Genomic DNA, 23577 nt, shown 5'->3' with positions numbered 1-23577 from the left:
TGTGTCTCACCCCAAAAGTTATAAAACAGTTATGAAACAGTAAAAAGTGGGGCTATGAAGTTCACCTTAGTAGCACAAAAGAGTATTCCACGAAAGAATTAAACGGAAGGACGTGACCGAGATCTCAACCTAGAGATAGAACGTATGATCAGACATTGCCTAACAGACAATAGTATATAGTACTATATTGATAGTAATGGTTCACTAAAGAATTTCCATTCTCGAAAGGTTACTATTTATGGAAAGTTTTCACTTATAGTAATTTTCCAATTTTAGAAAGTTCGGGTTAATCTTTAGCAAGACGTTGTACAACTTTACTCAAACTTCGTTGCTATAAAATAAGTCAGGAATGACCAGATGTAACCGGGGGCCCAGGACTCTTGACCAGAATCTAAGTCATGGCATTCGAGATCCACAAGCTTACCCATAAATGGCAACCTATACATCATTCACTTACGACCGTGAGTAGCGATGAAGTTTACATGAATTATACATTATCTTTGATTAACCTTCACTTTAGGTGTATACACACAACGAATTATTAATGTATTTAATAATTATATATGTGATAATATAACCTAAGTATTATTTAATATTTAGTTATTATACCTTAGTATGTCTTATATATATTAAATATAATTACCTTTAAATAAATACCTAAATTACTTCAAAAATAATAGTGTTTTATTAATCTAACATTATTCAAAAATGTCTAAATAATAAATTAAATTTCTAAAAATTACATACATAATTTTTATAGTCTTAGTTAATCATATAGATTAGTAGAAAAATTTAAGAAAACGTTTTTATTATATTTTTATATTTATTTTTGTTTTTACCCTTAATGTATTCATAAAATAATTTTAATTCTACATAATTACTAAATAAACCTAAATAATTGTTTTTATAATTTTTATAAGTTTCTATCAGTCTAATAACTTGTAGAAAAATATTTAAAAAAATATTTTTTATAATTTTATATTTATTCTTAATTTACCTTCGAATTACATAATAATAGAGTTTAATTATATAATAAATACCAATTCGACCCAAGTAATTATTTTTATAATTTTTTCAGATCTATATAAGTTTTAAAAACTCAGAAAAAAATTATATATATTTTATTTTTGGATAAAAGTATTTATTACGAATTTTACATTGTTTTTACGTTTAAACACTACATAATTCGTATTTAATTATAAATAATATTCCATAATTTATAAAAATTATTTTTATGCATCATAACACTTATAATACTAATTATAACATATAAACATAATTAATTTCAAATTTTACAAAGAATATACAATAAATATAAATATAAATGACAATATTGAAAATTTTTAATAAAAATAGAAAGTACCTCAAATTTTCTTCAAGGTTTTGAGAGAATAACTTAAGTTTTTGTGTTTGGCAAGAAAAAATGAATGAGGAGCCATGTATTTATAGGTAAAAAATGGTTGGTGAAAAGAAAAAAAATAATAAAATAAAGGTGCCAATTTTGACAAAATAATAAAAACATGTTAAAAATGTTTTTAATAAGTTTTTGTTTTTGAAAATATTTAGTCAAAATTCATGGGCTCATTATTTAATTTATAAAAAAAATCTTATTTCTTTTTATTTTTATTTTTTTTATAAGCTAAAAATATATATAATGATTAAAATAACTTATCATTTAATTAATAATTATGTTACATATAGTTTTAAATATAATACGCATTAATATTAACTAAAGTTATTTTATATAATTAGTGTAAACTTTAGTTAACAGAACGTGTTGACTAAAAATAAATATTTGATCAACGTCGAATTTAATTATATATTACGCATGGATAACAACCCTATAGGCAAATTAGTCAATTCAAGTATGAAAATGTGAGGGTTGTTATACATAATAATAACTTAGCTACAAGACATTAAATTAAAAAGGTTGAACATAACTTACAATGATTAAAAATAGCGTAGCGTTACACGGGCAGAATTTCGACTTACACCCTTACAATATTCGCTAACATACCCTTATTATTAGAAATTAAAATTAAAATTAAAATTAAAATATATATATATATATATATATATATATATATATATATATATATATATATATATATATATATATATATATATATATATATATATATATATATATATATATATATATATATATATATATCTTACGTATGAATGAAGAAGAAAAAGATGTGTAAAAATCGGCCGAATGCTCGGCCTTTTATAGGCACACGTAATACTGTTTGACCTCCGCGAGTGCGGAGGTTTTTGTCTTCAAAGCTCCGCGAGTGCGGAGCCCCTGATTCCAGCTAACATAAGTTTGGCTCCTAGCTTGCTGACGGATTTTATTATATAAATATAATATAAATATATAATTTATATAATTAATTATATATTATATTATATTTATATACATAATTAATTTGTAACTTTCGGTCCGTTGCGTCGTACGTTGAAAGCTGGTTCATGTCTCGGTTTCGGATTTTCAAACGTCCTTTCGTATGATTTAATATCTTGTACTTTGCGTTTTGTGGCTTGTACTCTTGTCATTTTAGGCGTTCCTTATTAATAATTTGAACCTCTTTGCTTGTACTTTGTACTTTTTAGCTTTTTGGTCGTTTGCGTCTTCAATTTGTCGAATCTGCCTTTTGTCTTCACCTTTTAATATTTAAACGAATATTCCTTGTAAATAGGACAACTGCAACTAAAAGCTTGTCTTTCTTGAGGGATAATGCTATGAAATATATGTTCGTTTTTAGCATTATCAAATATTCCCACACTTGAGCGTTGCTTGTCCTCAAGCAATATAGTCTTGAAATATACTAGAATCACTTATTTATTCTTCACACTTTGTACGTCAGTGATTTCTATACGGCGGTATGAACAATGGTAGTAACGTTATGGTTTACAGTCCCACATGACTATAAAAATTTAGATCCATTAAGGAAATTGGATCTTTATGAAAACATTTGATCTTTTGAAAATTAAATCTAGCTTTTAACCTAGATAAGTTTTCCGGAATAACCCTTCACCGGTGTTTGCATATTCTTTTTGTGGGTTTGGTGGGTTTCATATTTGAAATTTTTAGCTCAAAACTTGCGGTTTTGTGTAACCCACTTGCTAACCTTGTATTGGGAAAGCAACACGTCCATTATACTTATTCCGTATATTACCTTTCGATAAACTACCGTCCGGTTGTAAAGGAAAGCGTTGAACAAGCAACTGTTAAGGCAATGTCCCCTGACATGCTTTTAATTATGGTCTATAACGTATCGGATGCAATTACTATCCCTTGTAGGAGCAATAGTAAAGTTCACCCTTATAATTTTCTGGTCTGGCACAAGGTCCTGTCTTTGACCATGCTATGCAACCACCGTTCTTACGGTTGACACCCGATTTGGTTCAGGTGACCTAATGAATTCTAGGTGAATTCTCAGGATTTTACGTTCAATGGTAATGAACGCATTGAAAATGGGTTTTCAGAAAACAAATCGGTTTGTAATTTTGATCAAAATATTTTCTCGTTCAGCTCGAGTTTAGATATCATTGAATTCCATGAGTTTGAATTTTCAATCTTAAAGGTCAATCTCTAGGATTGAGTAATATCAGTCTTAAAAGCTGATTTTTGATCTTTAAGGGGATTATCCTTTCTGGGATCTGATTCATTAGTCTTATCCAGCTAATTTGCACGTCGTCCTCCCCATTTTACAAGACAGATCCTCTCATGGTTAGGATAAGTCTGACCACTTGGCGACCCTGTTTGATTCTGAGGTCCGTGGATTTCCTGCTGATTTTAGAGATGACTTTTCTAGATTTTTCGTCAACCTACAGCTGGTCTGGACGACAACTTCATGACGTAAATCAAGAGGCGCGTTTCTTTTTTGGAAGACTTTACTTCCTTTTAACGATGGAATTGATTCATCGTGTAGATCCATCTTTCTTACAGTAAATCGGGTAAAACTGTTTAGTTTAGTCCAAAGCAAAAGTATCTTCAATTATTTGTTATAGAAATATGTGACATATGTTTAAAATAACTGGGTAAATTTTCCCACACTTGGCTTTTATTTTTTTTTATTTGCCTTTTTATTGTCCTCTATTCCATTTTAAATGAATTCTAACATTTTGGTTTGTTTCTCAATTTATGTCCTTTCCGAGGTAACAATAATTTCGGTGTTAACACCTAGTTTTATCGTTCATAAATATGTATAAACATGATTTTGAGTTTATTTAATTGAAAATTTTGAAAATTTTTACTAGAAGTGGGTAGTCAGTATATAAGACTAGGGCTGTTCTTTGTTATCAGAGAGCACTAGATTCTAATACAACTACTACGTTACTAGTATTTTTAATGATAACCAAGTGTTTAAGTTAAAAATTTTAAAAATCCGAAAGAATTTAACCCCTTCCCACACTTAAGATCTTGCAATGCCCTCATTTGCAAGAAATCAGTAACAATTTAAATTATTGAGGGTGATTAGCGTAGAAAAATGATTAAATTTTACCAAAGTTTCCAAATATATTGGCGTTTGTTTGCTGAATGATAAATGGTGCATATCATTTGTTCATTCCGTCTGTTGGTACATCACATTTGTTTTTCGTTTTGTCGTCAAAATAAATAGCTTTTGCTGAACTTAATGCCAGTCTTTGAAAATGCGCTGTTTTACCCTGTTTTGTACATGAGATAAACTACAAACACATATACATATGTTTGAAGTTGGGTTTTCACACCACATTCAAAAATTATTAAAATCTAATAAAGTTAGAAAATTATAAAAGCTATTATAATAATAAAATAAGAAATAAGAAATAAGAAAATTAAGAATTAGTAACATTACAATAAAATAAACAAAAATAGAAAATTACGGATGAGGAGGATAGTTCCAGTATGGGTCCCAAGCGTATCCATAGATGCTGTAAAATGCTTGGGCCGGGTCATATGTAGGATATGGTGGTCGGCTCTCTAAAGTCCAAGGAGCAAATTCGGGCATAACGGTAGGAATGTAGTCTCTACCTACGTGTGTACAATGACTTATGATTTGGCTTTGATGATACTGCCAATCTTGAAATGCTTTTTGTCTAGCCATTTCATACTCGTGTCGAGCCATAAAAATTTGCATTTCCGTCATTGGATTACCCCCTCCCGGTTGACCTTGCTGTTGATCTCTCTCAACCTGTGGATGCCTGCCATCATAACGTGCTGCCGCGTTGTTTCGTTTCTTTAAGACCTTAGCACCATGATAAACACGCAAATCTATTCTATCGCGGGGTTTTGGTTCTGCCATTAATATTCCCCCCGACTTCTATCCACACCGAGATATTCAGCAATTAAAGTAATAAATATACCACCTCCTATTATGCTACCACGCCTCATACCCCTAACCATAGTCAATAAATAATAACCCACACAAAAAGGTATACTTACAGCGCTATGTGAGTCTCGAATACACATGTGGTAAAACAAATCCTGTTCATTTACCTTTTCCTTATTCTTACCTCGTTGTGTAATCGAATTGGCTAAAAACCTATGGATTACTCTTAATTCAGCTCTATCAATATCAAGATAAGAGTATAATCCCCCCTGGAATCAGCGATGGCTAGTCATCCTACTCCATACGTCATTTGTATCAAAATTCTCATCCACCCTCCTACCATAAACTATTAACCTCTGGCAATCATAAGATGCTAGCTCCTCGGGCGTATATATACCTAAAGCCCGAGCCATGTCTAGTAAGGACATATGGCGCATCTCCCCTCCTAATAAAAATCTAATAAAACTACGATCGGTTAAAGTATCTACCCGATCATTTATTTCAATAGTACACAATAACTCTATACACCATTCTCTATATACAGGTCTACGCATGTTGAATAAATGTACCCAATCACTAAAAGTAGAATTACCATACCTTTGAGTAAGTAATTCCCTGATTGGCTCGGCCAATTCCACTACCTCTAATGGTGCCCAATCTATAACTCTGGGTACCTCAACATTATTAGACACAAGGTTGTGCATGTTCTTTTGATATTTTGGATAGTCTATCCAATATCTATCAAATCTCAAATTCGGATGTAAATCTGCTCATGAATGTTTAAATATGAAACAATTAGGTGAGGCATATCTTGTCGGTATTTGTTATTAATTTCCTGTTGATTTGCATCTTCCGGAGGAGCATTGCGAGCCTGGGATGAAGATTCACCCCTTTCAGTCTGCAAAATAAACACAATTTTTTATTGTGCATCCAAATATGCATTAGTTTTAGCAAAATCATAAATCTAAATAATTACAATGACATGTTTAATCCATATTAAACTCTATACACATTTTCAAAATATTAACAATTCTACATTTTTACAAATATACTTTTACAAAAATGTATACAAAGTTTCTTCGCATTTAACTTCTAAAACATATCAAAAATAATCATTATACCAATTAAACAAGTTCCTCATGGCATTCATATCAATTAAATCAAGTTTATGCAATTTTGGTTCAAAAAGTCCACTTTAATCTTCATAAATCATGTTTAGGATCAAAGTTTTGATCATTTAGCAACCTAAACATGTTACACTACTCAATTTAGCATAAACTAACAACAAAATTCGGCCATAACCTGTTTATATCAAAAAGCCCTAATTTTGCTCAAGAAAACAAACCCTAGATTATTCAAAAATTGAAGTTCAAAGCTTCTAATCATGTTAAATAGCATCAATCTAGGTTATACAAGCATAATACACAAACAATTGAAGCATTATTACACTAGAAAGCATCAAAATTGAATTAGGCATAAAATTGTTCAAGAACACTAAAAATTCGGATTAAATGGTGTTTAGGTGTAGAAATTTACCGATTTCCTTGAGTAATTTCTTGATAATAGTCTCCTCATCGTGATTTTATGAAAGATTTGATGAAAAATGGTGAAAAATCACGAATTTGGGCGATTTTTTTGTGTGTTTTTTCGCAGAAAAATGGGTGTGAGTGTGCAAACTGGTCTGTTCGACCAGTTATATTTTTTCTCTGGATTTTTGATGCTCCGCGAGTCGCGGCGATTTTTTTTTATTTTATAAAACCTTATAACTTTATAAAACATAAAATTAATTTAAAAATTAAAATTTTGTTTCTTTTTAGGATGAGGGCGTTTCGGATCGATGTCCTAGTCCGTCCCTCGACAAAAATTTTAAAATTTGTCATTTTTAAGCGCGGTTTTAAAAGCAAAGATTTTTGGGTTTTTTTTAATGTTTTTGGCATACTTTAATTCAATAAGATTAAAAATAATGATAATAAAAGTTCTCGTCCCTCCCTTGGGTAAAGCAATTTCGGTTCAACGACCTAGTCTTCAACTTACGACGAATTTTAAAAATCATATTTTTAACTTAGCGAAATAAAGTAAATTTTTGTTTTTAAATTCACACCAAACTTAAATTTAAAATGCATAAAATTAAAAATTCACACCAAACTTAAATTATATTTTTGTTTTCATACAAATTTATATTAAAAATATTAATTTTTCAAATATTTACAATTTTAAATATATATTAATTTTTTAACAAGTTTACAATATTATTTTAATATTAATTTTAAAAACAAAGTAAAAATAAAATTAAAAATCTTTTTGGTCTTTTATCCCACTTTAATCAATGAAATATTATCAAAAACATACGCCCCTCTTTTCGGTAAAGTAATTTCGGTTTCATAACCTAATTTAACTCATGACGAATTTTTAAAATATTTTGGGCTGATTGATTAAAGATATTTATACCTTAAGAATAAACGGTAAATTTCGCAGTGATGTAATAAATTTTTGTATGATATCAATAATTTCGGTCGCAAGACCTAATTTTATCGAATACCAATTTAATACTTTATAGCGAACAAATTAGCATTTATTATCAAAAGGTTAAAAATAAAAATAAAAATAAAAATGAAAACTGTACAAACATACATGTGAAAGAGATTTCTTAGTGATATGCTCTAGCCCACTCATAAGATAGTCGGACTAATTGGTTTTCCATAGCTACATAGGCGTAACCTCGAGCATTTATCGATTTTTCTTCTAAACATATGAACGGTCCGTCTCTGCATAAAGTAACAAATTCGGTGGTTGAATAGGTTTGATTATTTGAACATTTACCTTCATGTGACCATTTTCCGCATTTGTGACATCTTTCAAGGTGTCGTGCTCTTCTTTTCGCTGCGGATTTTGATTTTCCTTTACCAAATTGTAACTTATTATTTTCTCATCTGGATTCTTTTCTTACTTCGTCCAATTTGCCTCTGATTAATGATACTATTTCACTTGGAAGGGTGTCATTATTACGTTTAGTGATCAAAGTGTGTAGCATTAGACCATGGTTTAATTCACAGGAATTTTTCATTTCGTAAAACCTAAAAAAATAAAAATTTAGAATGGGGGGAGAAGACTAGTTCTTTAGGGTCTGCTAGGGAAAGACCATTCGGGTTCCATTTTCGAGAACTACACGAAAACAGAAAATCTAACTCTAACAGAAATACATATTATCCTTAAAAGACTTGATTCTCCCCACACTTAGTTAGCTGTGGTGTTGAAATTGTGATTAACTTCATTGTCAACTTCCATCGGACTATCTATGTAATGTTTAACTCTGTGACCATTAACTTTAAATTCAATCCCATTTGAATTTATTAATTCTACTGTTCCGTATGGGAAAACTCTTTTGACTATGAATGGTCCAGACCATCTTGATTTCAATTTTCCAGGAAATAGCTTGAATCGTTAATTGAAAAGAAGAACTTTGTCTCCTTCCTTAAATTCTTTTGAACTTCTGATTCTTTTATCATGCCATTTCTTCGTTCTTTCCTTATAGATTAGCGAATTTTCGTATGCTTCTTGTCTTAATTCTTCTAATTCGTTTAGTTGACTTAATCGTAGACGTCCAGCTTCATGTAAATCAAGATTACATGTCTTCAAAGCCCAAAATGCTTTGTGTTCAATTTCTACTGGAAGAGGACATACTTTTCCGTAAACGAGTTTAAAAGGTGTGGTTTCAATTGGAGTTTTGTAGGCTGTTCTAAAAGCCCAGAGTGCATCCTCCAATTTAATAGACCATTCCTTCGGATTTGATCCTACGATTTTCTCTAGAATACGTTTTAATGCTCGGTTGGTATTTTCAACTTGTCCACTTGTCTGTGGATGATAAGCAGTGGAGATTTTATGAGTTACTCCATATCTTTTAAGAACTTTCTCAAGTTGATTATTACAAAAATGAGTACCCCGATCACTTATTAAAGCTTTCGGTGTTCCAAACCTAGCAAAAAGGCATTTTAAAAAGTTGACTACAACTCGTGCATCATTAGTTGGGAGAGCTTGTGCTTTCGCCCATTTAGATACATAATCAATGGCTACGAGAATATAGAGATTATTATGAGATTTTGGAAATGGACCCATAAAGTCAATACCCCAAATGTCAAATACTTCACATACTTGAATGACATTTTGTGGCATTTCATCACGTTGACTTATTTTTCCGGCCCTTTGACAAGCATCACAGGATTTGCAAAGAAGGTGTGCGTCTTTGTAAATTGTAAGCCAATAGAATCCAGCATCGTAAACTTTTCTTGCTGTTAGTCGAGGCCCATAATGCCCTCCTGTTGGTCCTGTGTGACAATGGTTTAAGATTTTACTAGCTTCATCTCTGAATACACATCGGCGTATTATTCCATCTGGACAACTTTTAAACAAATGTGGATCTTCCCAGAAATAGTGTTTTATATCACTAAAGAATTTCTTTCGTTTTTGGTACGACAATCCTTTTTCAAGGAATCTACATATTAAATAGTTTGCATAGTCTGCAAACCATAGAATTTCATTATAATCTATCTTCAATAGATATTCATCAGCAAAGTTGTCTTGTATGGCCGATTCATTTAGAACTTCTAATTCGGGATTTTCAAGACGAGAAAGATGATCAGCGGCTAGATTTTCTGCTCCCTTTTTATCTCGGATTTCAATATCAAACTCTTGTAAGAGTAAGATCCAACGGATTAATCTTGGTTTAGCATCTTGTTTTGAAAATAGGTATTTAAGAGCAGAATGGTCGGTATAGACCACCGTTTTAGCTAGAATGAGATATGAACGAAAGTTGTCAAAAGCAAAGACAATAGCAAGGAGTTCTTTTTCAGTAGTTGTGTAATTTGTTTGTGCTCCTTGTAACGTCTTACTAGCATAATATATAGGTTGAAATCGTTTTTCAATCCTTTGTCCTAAAACGGTTCCCATTGCAAAATCACTTGCATCGCACATAAGTTCAAATGGTAGATTCCAATTTGGAGTTATCATAATCAGCGCATTAGTGAGTTTTTCTTTAAGAATATTAAAAAATTTGATACATTCATCTTAAAAGATGAATGGAGCATCCTTTTCTAGGAGTTTATTCATAGGAGTGGCAATTTTAGAAAAATCTTTTATGAAACGTCGGTAAAAACCGGCATGCCCTAGAAAACTCCTAACTCCTCTAACATTTGTGGGATATGAAAGTTTAGCAATTACCTCTACTTTAGCTCTATCCACTTCAATTCCTTCCTTTGAAATTTTATGTCCAAGAACGATGCCTTCTTTAACCATGAAATGGCATTTCTCCCAATTAAGTACTAGATTTGATTGTTCGCATCTAATAAGCATTCGTTCAAGATTAACTAGACATGATTCAAAAGTATCACCGAAGACTGAAAAGTCATCCATGAAAACTTCCATGCATTCTTCTATCATGTCGTGAAAAATTGCCATCATGCACCTTTGAAAGGTTGCAGGGGCATTGCAAAGTCCAAATGGCATGCGTTTGTAAGCAAAAGTACCATAAGGGCACGTGAACGTGGTTTTTTCTTGATCCTCGGGTGCTATTGGAATCTGAAAATATCCGGAAAAACCATCAAGAAAACAATAGTAACTATTTCCGGCTAATCTTTCCAACATTTAATCAATGAAAGGTAAAGGAAAGTGATCTTTTCTGGTGGCGTCATTTAATTTTCTATAATCAATACATACACGCCATCCTGTTACAGTCCTAGTCGGAATAAGCTCATTTTTCTCATTTGTGATGACAGTCATGCCACCCTTCTTAGGCACGCATTGAACTGGGCTTACCCATGGACTATCAGAAATTGGATAAATTAAACCTGCATCTAGCAGTTTAATAATTTCTTTCTTAACAACATCTTGCATATTAGGATTTAGTCTTCGTTGGCATTGCACATATGTTTTATGACCTTCTTCCATAAGGATTTTATGTGTGCAATACGAAGGACTTATTCCTTTAATATCATGAATCTTCCATGCAATAGCTGGTTTATGAGCTTTTAGCACAGAAATGAGTTGAGATTTTTCATTTTCGGTAAGAGAAGACGATATTATTGCAGGTAATTCAGATTCACCATGTAAATAAGCGTATTCCAAATGGTTTGGAAGTGGCTTTAACTCTAATTTCGGTGGTTCTTCTATCGATGATTTATATCGATATCTGTCTTCTTCTTTTAACATTTGAATTTCTTCTGTTGTTGGTTCATATCCATTAGCCATAAGTGTAGCTAACATTTCAGTTTCATCAATTGGTTCAGTTCCTTCTCCTAAAGAACATTCTCATGTTCCTTGTAATTCTGGAAATTCTTCTAACAATTCTGCATGTGATTCTATAGTTTGAATATAATAACATGTATCATCTGCAGATTGCGGTTGTTGCATGGCTCTATCAACTGAAAAGGTAACACTCTCGTCCTCTATACTTAGGGTCAGTTTCTTACCAAACACGTCTATTATTGCTTTGGCCGTGTTTAAGAATGGTCTTCCTAATATGAGAGGTACTCGAGAATCTTCTTCCATGTCCAGAATAACAAAATCTACTGGAAATACTAAAGTACCAACTTTAACTAGCATGTTCTCCATTATCCCTCTAGGATATTTTACTGATCGATCTGCTAGTTGTATGCTTATTCGTGTTGGTTTCAATTCTCCAAGGTCTAGTTTAGTGTATAGTGAATACGGCATTAAATTTATACTAGCACCTAAGTCTGTCAATGCTTCTATTGAACTAAGACTACCCAGAAAATATGGAATTGTGAAACTTCCTGGATCAGATAGTTTTTCTGGTATCTTATTCAGCAGCACTGCTGAACAATTAGCATTCATAGTAACAGCCGAGAGTTCTTCCATTTTCTTTCTATTCGTGATTAGATCTTTCAGAAATTTAGTATATCTAAGCATTCCTGAAATCACATCAATGAAAGGAAGATTTACATTTATCTGTTTAAACATATCCAAGAATTTGGATTGCTCGACTTCAAGTCTCTCTTTTCTCATTTTACTTGGGTAAGGAAGTGGTGGTTGGTATGGTTTAACATAAGGTTTTGCCTTAAATGTGTTATCTTCATTAACCTTTTCAACTACCGGTTCTTTTTCCTTATCTTGTTCATGTTGTGGTTCTTGTGGAGTAGGAATAGCTTCATCAGAAATTACAGGTATTTCAGGTGGTTTAAGTGTAATACCACTTCTTGTGGTAATGGCTTTAGCTGTTTCATTCCGGGGGTTAGCATTTGTATCACTAGGTAAACTTCCTGGTTTTCTTTCACCTATTAACCTTGCTAGGTTACTTACTTCTTGTTTCAGATTTTGAATAGAAGCTTGTTGATTTCTAAATGCTTCAGCATTTTGTTCATTGGTTTGTTTCTGAGATGTGAAAAACTGCGTTTGAGATTCAACTAGCTTCGTCATCATATCTTCTAATTTCGGCTTTTTATCATCGGTTTGTGGTGGTTTGTTTTGAAAATTAGGTCTTTGCTGATTGTAAGTATTATTGGATACTTGTTGATTACTAGGACCTTGTTGGTTGTTGTATGAAACATTTCGATTATAATTCTGGTTTTGGTTGTAAATCGTTCTTGGCGGTTGATAATTATTCTGATAATTATTTCCAGGCCTTTGGTTTAGATATGAAACATTCTCTCTTTGTTCCATTGTTAGTTCAATACTGAGACAATCTTTTGTTAAATGTGGTCCTCCACACTGCTCACAACTAATTCGTATTGAGTGAATATCCTTAGTCATCTTTTCCATTCGTCTCTCGACAGCATCTATCTTTGCGGAAATAGAATCTAAGTCATGGCTAGAATCGGCTCTAGCTGCTTTAGATGGTCTAACAATATCTTTTTCTTGGTGCCACTCATGTGAGTGGGAAGCAGTGTTATCAATAATCTTATAAGCGTCAGTTTCTGTTTTCTTCATAATGGAACCACCAGCTGTTATATCGATGTCTTTCCTTGTAGTGATGTCACATCCTTGGTAGAATATTTGTACTATTTGACAAGTGTCTAAACCATGTTGCGGGCATCCTCTCATTAACTTTCCAAATCTGGTCCACGCCTCATATAGAGTTTCATTTGGCTTTTGTGTGAATGTAACAATTTCTCCTTGAAGTCTCACGGCTTTAGATGCCGGAAAGAATTGTTTAAGAAATTTTTCAACAAAAACGTCCCACGTATCAATCGCCCCTTCAGGTAACGATTCCAACCAATCTTTGGCTTCTCCCTTTAAAGTCCAGGGAAATAACATGAGATATATCTGTTCATCCTCCACTTCTCTTATTTTAAATAGTGTGCAGATCCTATTAAAGGTACGAAGATGTTCATTTGGATCTTCCTTCGGCGCACCACTAAATTGTCATTGATTAGTTACCATGTGTAGAATTTGTCCTTTGATTTCATAATCTGGCGCATTAATGTCTGGATGAGTAATTGCGTGACCTTGGCCAGTGCGTTTAGCTCTCATTCGCTCTTCCATACTTAAAGGTTCCAGATTTTTCATGATTGAATTTGTTGAATCTGAATCACTAGAGGATTCTGATTTAATGGTTCGTTCCTCAACAATCTCTATTTGAATGATTGGTGGTTCCGGAGGAAAGATTAATGGTTCAGGATCTATAAATCGTCCTTGAATATTCTCCGGATTCTCAATTGTGAGGTCGGGTTCAAAAAATGGATTATCAGAAATTTGAATTGGAGTACTTGGTCGACTGGATGACGATTCTAAAGAAAAATCAACGGCGACAATATTTGCTAGATGTCTTGATCGAGTTACAGGTGGTGAACGTACAAAAGGTGGTGAACGTTTTGCTCGGTGCATTCACTGAATATCTTATTAGTTTTTAAAAAGAAAGAAAAATTATATAAGTTATCCAATTAATAGACTTTTCTGATTTTGCCCACGTTTCGAATAGCCAAAAGATGCAGCAGAGGGGCAGGATTCGTTTGGTCTCAATATAATTGAGTACTGTTTGGCTCCAATAACCCGGTCCACGTACAAATCCAACTATTACTACGAACCAGAAAATTTTGATGTCTATCAATTTAACCGCTTAAAATAATTTTTCGTTGAAATTTAAGAAATTTAGATAAGAAATAGAGAAAATTCTAAGTCCTAAAAACTAGAATGTCGAGAAATAAGAAAGAAAAAGAGCGCGTCGAAAAACGTCGAAAAATAAAAGATTGAAAAATAATAGGCGTCGAAAAATAAAAATAAGAAAGTAGCGCGTCGAAACTTAAAAAGGAACTAAAAACTAAGAATTAAAAGTTGCGTCTAAAAATATTAAAGCTTACAAGGAATTCTATATCCCAAATGGCAATATCTTAAAAAGGTACTAAAAACTTAGAACAGCGTCGCAAAATTCTAAAGCACCTAAATCTTAGTCTATAGAAAAAGCACTTAAGGGATTTTACGGCAAAGCCTAAAAACTTAGAAATAAAAATAACTATGGCAAATACTATGATTTAAAACTAAATACGGGCAAAAAATACAAATATTACGCTAAAACGAATAAATAAAAAAAGTACAAAATATAAAAATATACTTAAAGTTGTAAAAAGTACAATTTTTATAAAAATATTATTTTTATATTATTTATTTAATAAAACTATTAATTTTATAAATTAATTAAACTAATTATAACTTAATAATACAAATTAAATAAATAACTAAACTAATTAATTAAATAAAACCCTAAAAACTAAATAATTAAATTAATTAAACCCTAATTTTGTATTAATTGCAGTCCTAGGTTGACCTGTCAGATTGACCTCCGCGAGTGCGGTTAGGTCCAGTTCAAAAGCTCCGCGAGTCGCGGAAGGTCAAATTTAGGCTGAAAAGGGGTTCGTTTTTGCACAGTTTCAGTTTTTTTTCTTTTTATTTTTTTTTATGTTTTTCTGTTTTATCAAATATATATAAAATATAAATATAACTAAATATTTTTATAAAACAATAAAATACTTATTTTTAAACTCAAAAGTAAAAATATTTTTTTTTTTAAACTTTATATATTTTTACCAAACTCTTTTTGTATTTTTATATTTTTATATTTTAAAAAAAAACTTATATTTTTATACGAAGGACTTCATAAAAACTTTTACAAAATTATATTATTATTATTATTATTTTTTATATAATTAGCGTTGCGCTTTCGGCGTTTAAGTTCCCCGGCAGCGGCGCCAAAAATACTTGATGTTATGCGAGGTGTATATGAAATAGCTTTATTTTTTACTAGGAAATACTATTAAATACGATACAATTTTACACAAGATATTTATTTATTTATAGAATATATATATACCTAAACCTTGCTAAACACTTATAGGCAGTGTAACTAATCGTACAGTAGTGTAGTTTTTAGTAAGTTCGGTTCGTTCCACAGGGAATCTTTTAAACAAAGCTTAACGCTATATTAGTTTTAATTTATAAAAATACAAATATATATATAAGTAATATTATTATTATAAAAGGGGGTTTTTACCGTTTAATGACCGGTTTGTCGATTTTAAAACTTTAGTCGCAGTTAAAACCTAATGTAAAATATTAAATAAATAAAAGACTTAATTTAAAGCGTAAAATAAATAACGATAATGAAATTGCAATAAATAAAAGTGCGATGAAATAAAATTGAGATAATTAAAAAGTGCGATAATTAAAAGTGCAATTAAATACAATGACCATAAATAAAAGTGCGATAATTAGAAGTGCAATTAAATATGAAAATAAAGGAATTATACTTATTTAAACTTCCGTAATCATGATGTTTGACGTGTTGATTTTAGTTTATTCCCATGGGTTAATTGTTCTTTGTCCTGAATTATTTAATATGTCCGTCTGGTTTTTGTCCATAACAGTCCATCAGTCATAAATATAAAGTGCGAGTGTCCTCGTCAAATTATCCTTATACCCGAAGTCAAATATTCCAACTAATTGGGGACTTAAACTGTAACAAGGTTTTAATACTTTGTTTAATAATTACACCAGGATATCGACTGCGTGTAACCCAAGGTTTTAATACTTTGTTAACAATTACGGCAAGTGTCCTTGTACATAATTTCACCCTTGTTTTAATAAATCTATTAACTATTAATCCATTCCCGTGTCCGGTTAAATGAACGATTATTCATACATATAAATATCCCGCCAATCGTGTCCTATTGAGTGTATATGGTTATTTATAGGTACGTCCAATTATAAATCTTTATATTAAAATTAAAAAACTATCATTTAGTTAAACAAATATAAAGACCATTAATAGCCCATAGTCTAATTTTCACAAGTGTCGTTCTTTTGTCCAAACCCCAATTATGGTACAAAGCCCAATTACCCAATTTTAGTATTTAGCCCAACATCATGATTACTTCATTTTAAATAAGTATAATAATAACTTAGCTACGAGACATTAAATTAAAAAGGTTGAACATAACTTACAATGATTAAAAATAGCGTAGCGTTACACGGACATAATTTCGACTTACACCCTTACAATATTCGCTAACATACCCTTATTATTAGAAATTAAAATTAAAATTAAAATTAAAATATAAATATATATATATATATATATATATATATATATATATATATATATATATATATATATATATATATATATATATATATATATATATATATATATATATATATATATATATATATATATATATATATATATATATATATATCTTACGTATGAATGAAGAAGAAAAAGATGTGTAAAAATTGGCCGAATGCTCGGCCTTTTATAGGCCCACGTAATACTTTTTGACCTCCGCGAGTGCGGAGGTTTTTGTCTTCAAAGCTCCGCGAGTGCGGAGCCCCTGATTCCAGCTAACATAAGTTTGGCTCCTAGCTTGCCGACGGATTTTATTATATAAATATAATATAAATATATAATTTATATAATTAATTATATATTATATTATATTTATATACATAATTAATTTGTAACTTTCGGTCCGTTGCGTCGTACGTTGAAAGCTTGTTCATGTCTCGGTTTCGGATTTTCGAACGTCCTTTCGTATGATTTAATATCTTGTACTTTGCGTTTTGTGGCTTGTACTCTTGTCATTTTTAGGCGTTCCTTATAAATAATTTGAACCTCTTTGCTTGTACTTTTTTACTTTTTAGCTTTTTGGTCGTTTGCGTCTTCAATTTGTCAAATCTGCCTTTTGTCTTCACCTTTTAATATTTAAACGAATATTCCTTGTAAATAGGACAACTGCAACTAAAAGCTTGTCTTTCTTGAGGGATAATGCTATGAAATATATGTTCGTTATTAGCATTATCAGTATGTGAACCACACGCGTATGTGTATAATTGTGAATGTGAAATCATATGCATATAAATGTGTATTTAGTGACTATGTATACATAAAGAGTTATAATTGATTGTGTGAGTATCACGTGTTGTCACATAACGTACTTTCTATGTTTAGTAAAGGTGATAGGGCTTGCAATTGTAATAATTCCTGGCCAACATTATTACAACTGTGTGTCGTGTCACATGAACTAAATATATCGAGTATCGAATGATGGGACGTGGTATGTTAGGATGGGTCTGCGGCATGTAGGATATCACGTAATGATTGAGAGAACGAGTAGACTGTGACAACCCGGAAATTTCCAACCAAATTTAAACTTTAATCTTTATATGTTTCCGACACAATAAGCAATATTTATTAAGTTAAATTTCAAGAATTTTAAACTATGTTCATACATTCATTCAACCTCGACCAAGTTCCAACGATTCACGAACCATTAAACGAATATGATTATATATGTATATGTGTATATATATCATAACTTGAAACGTAAATAAAATATTAGATTAAATACTTTATATGATTGTATCAGTTTCAAAATGTTTATCAATGGAATTAGAAGATAAGATCAAATGATTGAATTATCAGATATATTGAATTATGATTACAAGTCTCTGTTGAAAGGTCCACGTTGATTTGAGAAATCTTTCCATTTTAACAATATTCGAAAAATGGTAAAGTGATTTATAAATAAGAACAAATTGTCAATCATTAAGAACTAGACAAAGGATAGTGGAAGAATGAATTTCATAAAGATTCGATTGATCTATTTAGTTTCAAACGTACAAAAAACGTTTTTAGTTTAAAAAGAACTTTATTATTAAAACGTATATAACTTTTATAAATATCTAGAACCACTTTTGACAACTCATTACTTAACTAATATGATAAAGATAAAGATAACTATATTTATATTTTATTTTATTAAATATATATAACGATTTAAATTAATATTATATATATTTATACGCGTATTATACGTACATAGTTTTATACTTTTACTATACTTAAACTTTACCTTTACTTTATTTTTACTTTACTTTAACTTTAATAATTCACTTTAATAATTCATACTTTAATAATTCACTTTAATAATTCATACTTTAATAATTCACTTTAATAATTCATACTTTAATAATTCACTTTAATAATTCATACTTTAATAATTCACTTTAATAATTCAAAAATCTATTATAAATAGAATTCAATAGGTTTCATTATTTCATAGAAACTTAAAAATATTTTTCTCTAAACTCTCTCAATCGATATACATATATATATTTACTCCGTATTATTTCAAGATATTATTAGTATACATAAAATATTACTACGGAGTGCTGTCCGAGTGATTTCGAAATTGTTTTTCGAGTGGGATATGATTAAGGAAATTATGGGTTATAGCTATGGAGGTGATTGAGTATGGTTCATGGGTATGCTCGTGAGGTCAATATAGTGTTTATCATTTTCGTTGCGTCTACGTGCCTTTCCTGCAATATTGAATCTCAATATTGATACGTGAGTCCTCATAATTTAACTTTTACATACTAATAGTGTATCCATGACTAGTGCTCGAGTATTTAGGATTATGCATGCTTGTACTTTTGATATTGCCCTTAGACAGATTAGGTTGAATCTTGAATTAGTTACACTTGCGGTTGAGATAAGGTATAAGATATGCATGTCCTTGGAAAGCTAGCGAAAAATTAAGAACTTTTCCTTTAGATATCAAATGGTTTCGATGAACGGATTAGAAGTTATAATCAATTGAATTTTCGATATTTTTATTAAAAATGATTATTATTATCGTCGTTTTTATCGTCGTTCTAGTTTTATCTTATTATTATCATTATTATTATCTTTATCAATAAAAGGGATTTATCATTAAAAATTGTTATTTTTTTTATTATTACTATCGTTATTATCGTTAAAGTTATAATTAGTATTATTATTATTATCCAATTATTATTATTATTATTGGTATTATTATTATTATTATCATTATTAATATATATATCATTATTTAAAAATAGTTATTGTTATTGTTATTGTTATTATTATTATTACTATATTATCATTAAGATAATTAATAGTATTATCGTTAATAATGTTATAGTAACTATCATTATTAATATTAGTGTAATTAAAACAAATATTTGTAACACCTAATTATTTTGATTACTATTATTATCATTATTATGAACACGATATAAAAGACGATTAAAAGCTATTAAACGAAACGATTAGGAAATAATGGGTAAGAGTATCATGATGAAATTAAATATTATAAGATATTGATTTAGATAAAATTATCGTTCTTATTATTTTTATCATTACTATTATTATTAAAAGTATCGTTAGTATTAAAACTATCATTTTAACAAAAATTATCATTTTAATAGACATGTCATTGTTACTATAAAATATCATTATTATTATTATTTTAAATAGAATTATTATTTTAAAGATAATATTAAAAATTATCGTAAATATTAAAGTTATCATAATTAGAATTATCGTTTTATCATAATGTCATCTTAGTAATTATAAATATTGATATTTTTATAATAATTATTATTATTACAAAATAATACAACTTTTACTTACTATCATTATAGATATTATTTTATCAAATAAATATGTGATACAAACATATTTTACTACGTGTAATAACTTACTTTAATAATACCTATCATATTATCTTTATAATATTAAATGAATCCTATAAATTTTATTACTTAATATATATAAAAGTATATTTTATTATATAAATTTAATATAAAATTTTTATTAATAAATAAATTATATTATTTACTCTAATAAATCTTTTAAAAATATTTAAAAATATAAAATGACGATATTTAAACTATATATTAATCATGTATAGATTTTTGGAAATTATTTTGAGTCAAATTTACTTTTGTTGACTTTTGCATATTAGTCTCGAGCATTAGGATTGTAGTACACTATGACTTGACCTAATTTGTTAGACAAATATTGACCAACACATAAATATATATAATTAATTTAGGTTCGTGAATCCGAGGCCAACCTTGCACTTGTTCAATGACGTTATATGTATTTTTACTACGAAATACAGTATGGTGAGTTTCATTTGCCTTTTTACCCTTTATATTTTTGGGACTGAGAATACATGCGCTTTTATAAATGTTTGACGAAATAGACACAAGTAATTGAAACTACATTCTATGGTTGAATTATCGAAATCGAATATGCCCCTTTTTATTAAAGTCTGGTAATCTAAGAATTAGGGAACAGACACCCTAATTGACGCAAATCCTAAAGATAGATCTATTGGGCCTAAGAAACCCCATCCAAAGTACCGGATGCTTTAGTACTTCGAAATTTATATCATGTCCGAAGGAGGATCCCGGAATGATAGGGGATATTCTTATATGTATCTAGTTAATGTCGGTTACCAGGTGTTCACCATATGAATGATTATTTTTGTCTCTACGCATGGGACGTATATTTATGAGAACTGGAAATGAAATTCTTGTGGTCTATTAAAATGATGGAAATAAATGATTATGATAAACTAATGAACTCACCAACCTTTTGGTTGAGACTTTAAAGCATGTTTATTCTCAGGTGTTAAAGAAATCTTCTGCTGTGCATTTGCTCATTTTAAAGATATTACTTGGAGTCTTTCATAGCATATTTCGAAGAACGTTGCATTCGAGTCATTGAGTTCATCAAAGATTATTATTAAATCAATTTATAATTGGATAGTGGATATTATGAAATGGTATGCATGCCTGTCAATTTTCGATGTAAAGAAAGATTGTCTTTTAAAAACGAATGCAATGTTTGTAAAATGTATCATATAGAGGTCAAATACCTCGCAATGTAATCAACTATTGTGAATCGTTTATAATGTATATGAACGGGTCCTTTCAGTTGGTATCAGAGCGGTGGTCTTAGCGAACCAGGTCTGCATTAGTGTGTCTAACTGATAAGTCGATAGGATGCATTAGTGAGTCTGGACTTCGACCGTGTCTGCATGTCAAAAGTTTTGCTTATCATTTTGTGTCGAAAATTAACTACTTATCATCCTCAGGAAATTACCTGCTTATCATTTTTAGTCTAAGACACCTCTTGCTGCATTGATTGCATGAATAGTGTATAGACAAAAATTCATATCTTAGCATATCTGCTAAATCATATCTTATCGTATCTGTTACTTTAAACTTTGCCTGACATATCCTGCAAAGTCCTCCATAATCTAGGAAATCTTTTGATCTATATATATATATATATATATATATATATATATATATATATATATATATATATATATATATATATATATATATATATATTCTATGTAATTAGAATACCATCCGTTAGCCAAAATCATTTCATATAAAAAAAAATCCTTTATCCAATCGTACGAAATGGAATTCGTCATCAGTTCAAGTCACTCAGATTCCGAAATAGAATCCCATTCAAGCTCCGAAAGCAGTGTGACCGGAATAGATCAACCAATCAGTCATCACCTATTCTGGATGAATTGGGGTTGGGTTCGTAGCCTCCTCAATCATTGGAGACAAGAAGAAGGTGATCCCTTCCATCCACCACATTGCCCTCTTGACGAAGAACCTGAAGCACTTACCAGCGAACCTGTCCGAAATACCGTGTTCTCGCTCATTTCCAGAGTATCTCATCACGATTATATATTACATCAAATTTTAGATTTTATTTATCCGCTCGTCCGAACCGACAATCACCCCGGTGTAATAGAAGAAGTCAACGAGCTTCGCGCTCGGGTAGTGGCTTTGGAGAATATGGTGCAGAGATTACAAACACCAGTAGCAGCATCAGCAGCATAACCAGTACCACCATCATCAACGCCAACAGTACCATTACCACCTCCAACCACAACCGCGTCGTAAACCTCAACTTCACAATCTGTCCCACGAGCATCAACGTCATACGCACCATAGATACCAAGGAGTACCAACAACAATAACTGACGAAGTATTAATTCATAACTTCATTGGAGAAACATTCCGCGGCGATTATGTAATCTCTAAAGTCTTAGAGATTATCTAATCTAGCCCTAACCATAAATCAGTTAAACGTACCAAAATGATAGAAGGAAGAGTAGAAACCCTGACAAAAATGGTGTGTGATTAACAAGCTAAACTTGCCTTACCAACAGCATCAACAGTACCGTCAGCGTTACCAGCATCGTCAGTACAGTCAACATCCGAATCAACAACACCGATAACATCACAAACTCCGTCAGTTCAAGAATCACTGTGGACATCATTACGAATCAATAACGTGTATATTGTATCAACGAGTTATGAAGAATTAAGTCATTCCCTCTGAAGAAATTATATGTATATTATATATATATATATATATATATATATATATATATATATATATATATATATATATATATGTATATATATATATATATATATATATATATATATATATATATATATATATATATATATATATATATATATATATATATATATATAAATATATATTTTGAAATAAATCTTTCCGTGCTAAGCTATTGTGTGTGAATCTTAACTACTTGGTTAATTCATATTACAAATATGCAATAATGTACGTCCTTCGGTCGCAACTTAACCAGCGTTAACTACAATCTCTGTCGCAATTCAACAAATTCCAATTCATAATAAATCAAGTATATATTTGATTTTACACTTTCATCATCGATGTACCCGAAACTTTTCAGATAACATCATTCGTACTTTGCGAAATTCACAAGAATTCCACGAACCGAACATCATACATCAACAAATAACGAAGTATTGATTCATAATTTCAATGTCATTAAAGAAATACTGCGTAAAAGTTATGTACTTTTTAAAGCCTTTAGGGATTATTCAATTCTAGTTTCAACCGTAAATCAAATGA

Source organism: Rutidosis leptorrhynchoides, chromosome 2 (genome assembly GCF_046630445.1).
Source record: "Rutidosis leptorrhynchoides isolate AG116_Rl617_1_P2 chromosome 2, CSIRO_AGI_Rlap_v1, whole genome shotgun sequence".
Taxonomy (NCBI): domain Eukaryota; kingdom Viridiplantae; phylum Streptophyta; class Magnoliopsida; order Asterales; family Asteraceae; genus Rutidosis; species Rutidosis leptorrhynchoides.
This window is presented reverse-complemented; position numbering follows the sequence as displayed.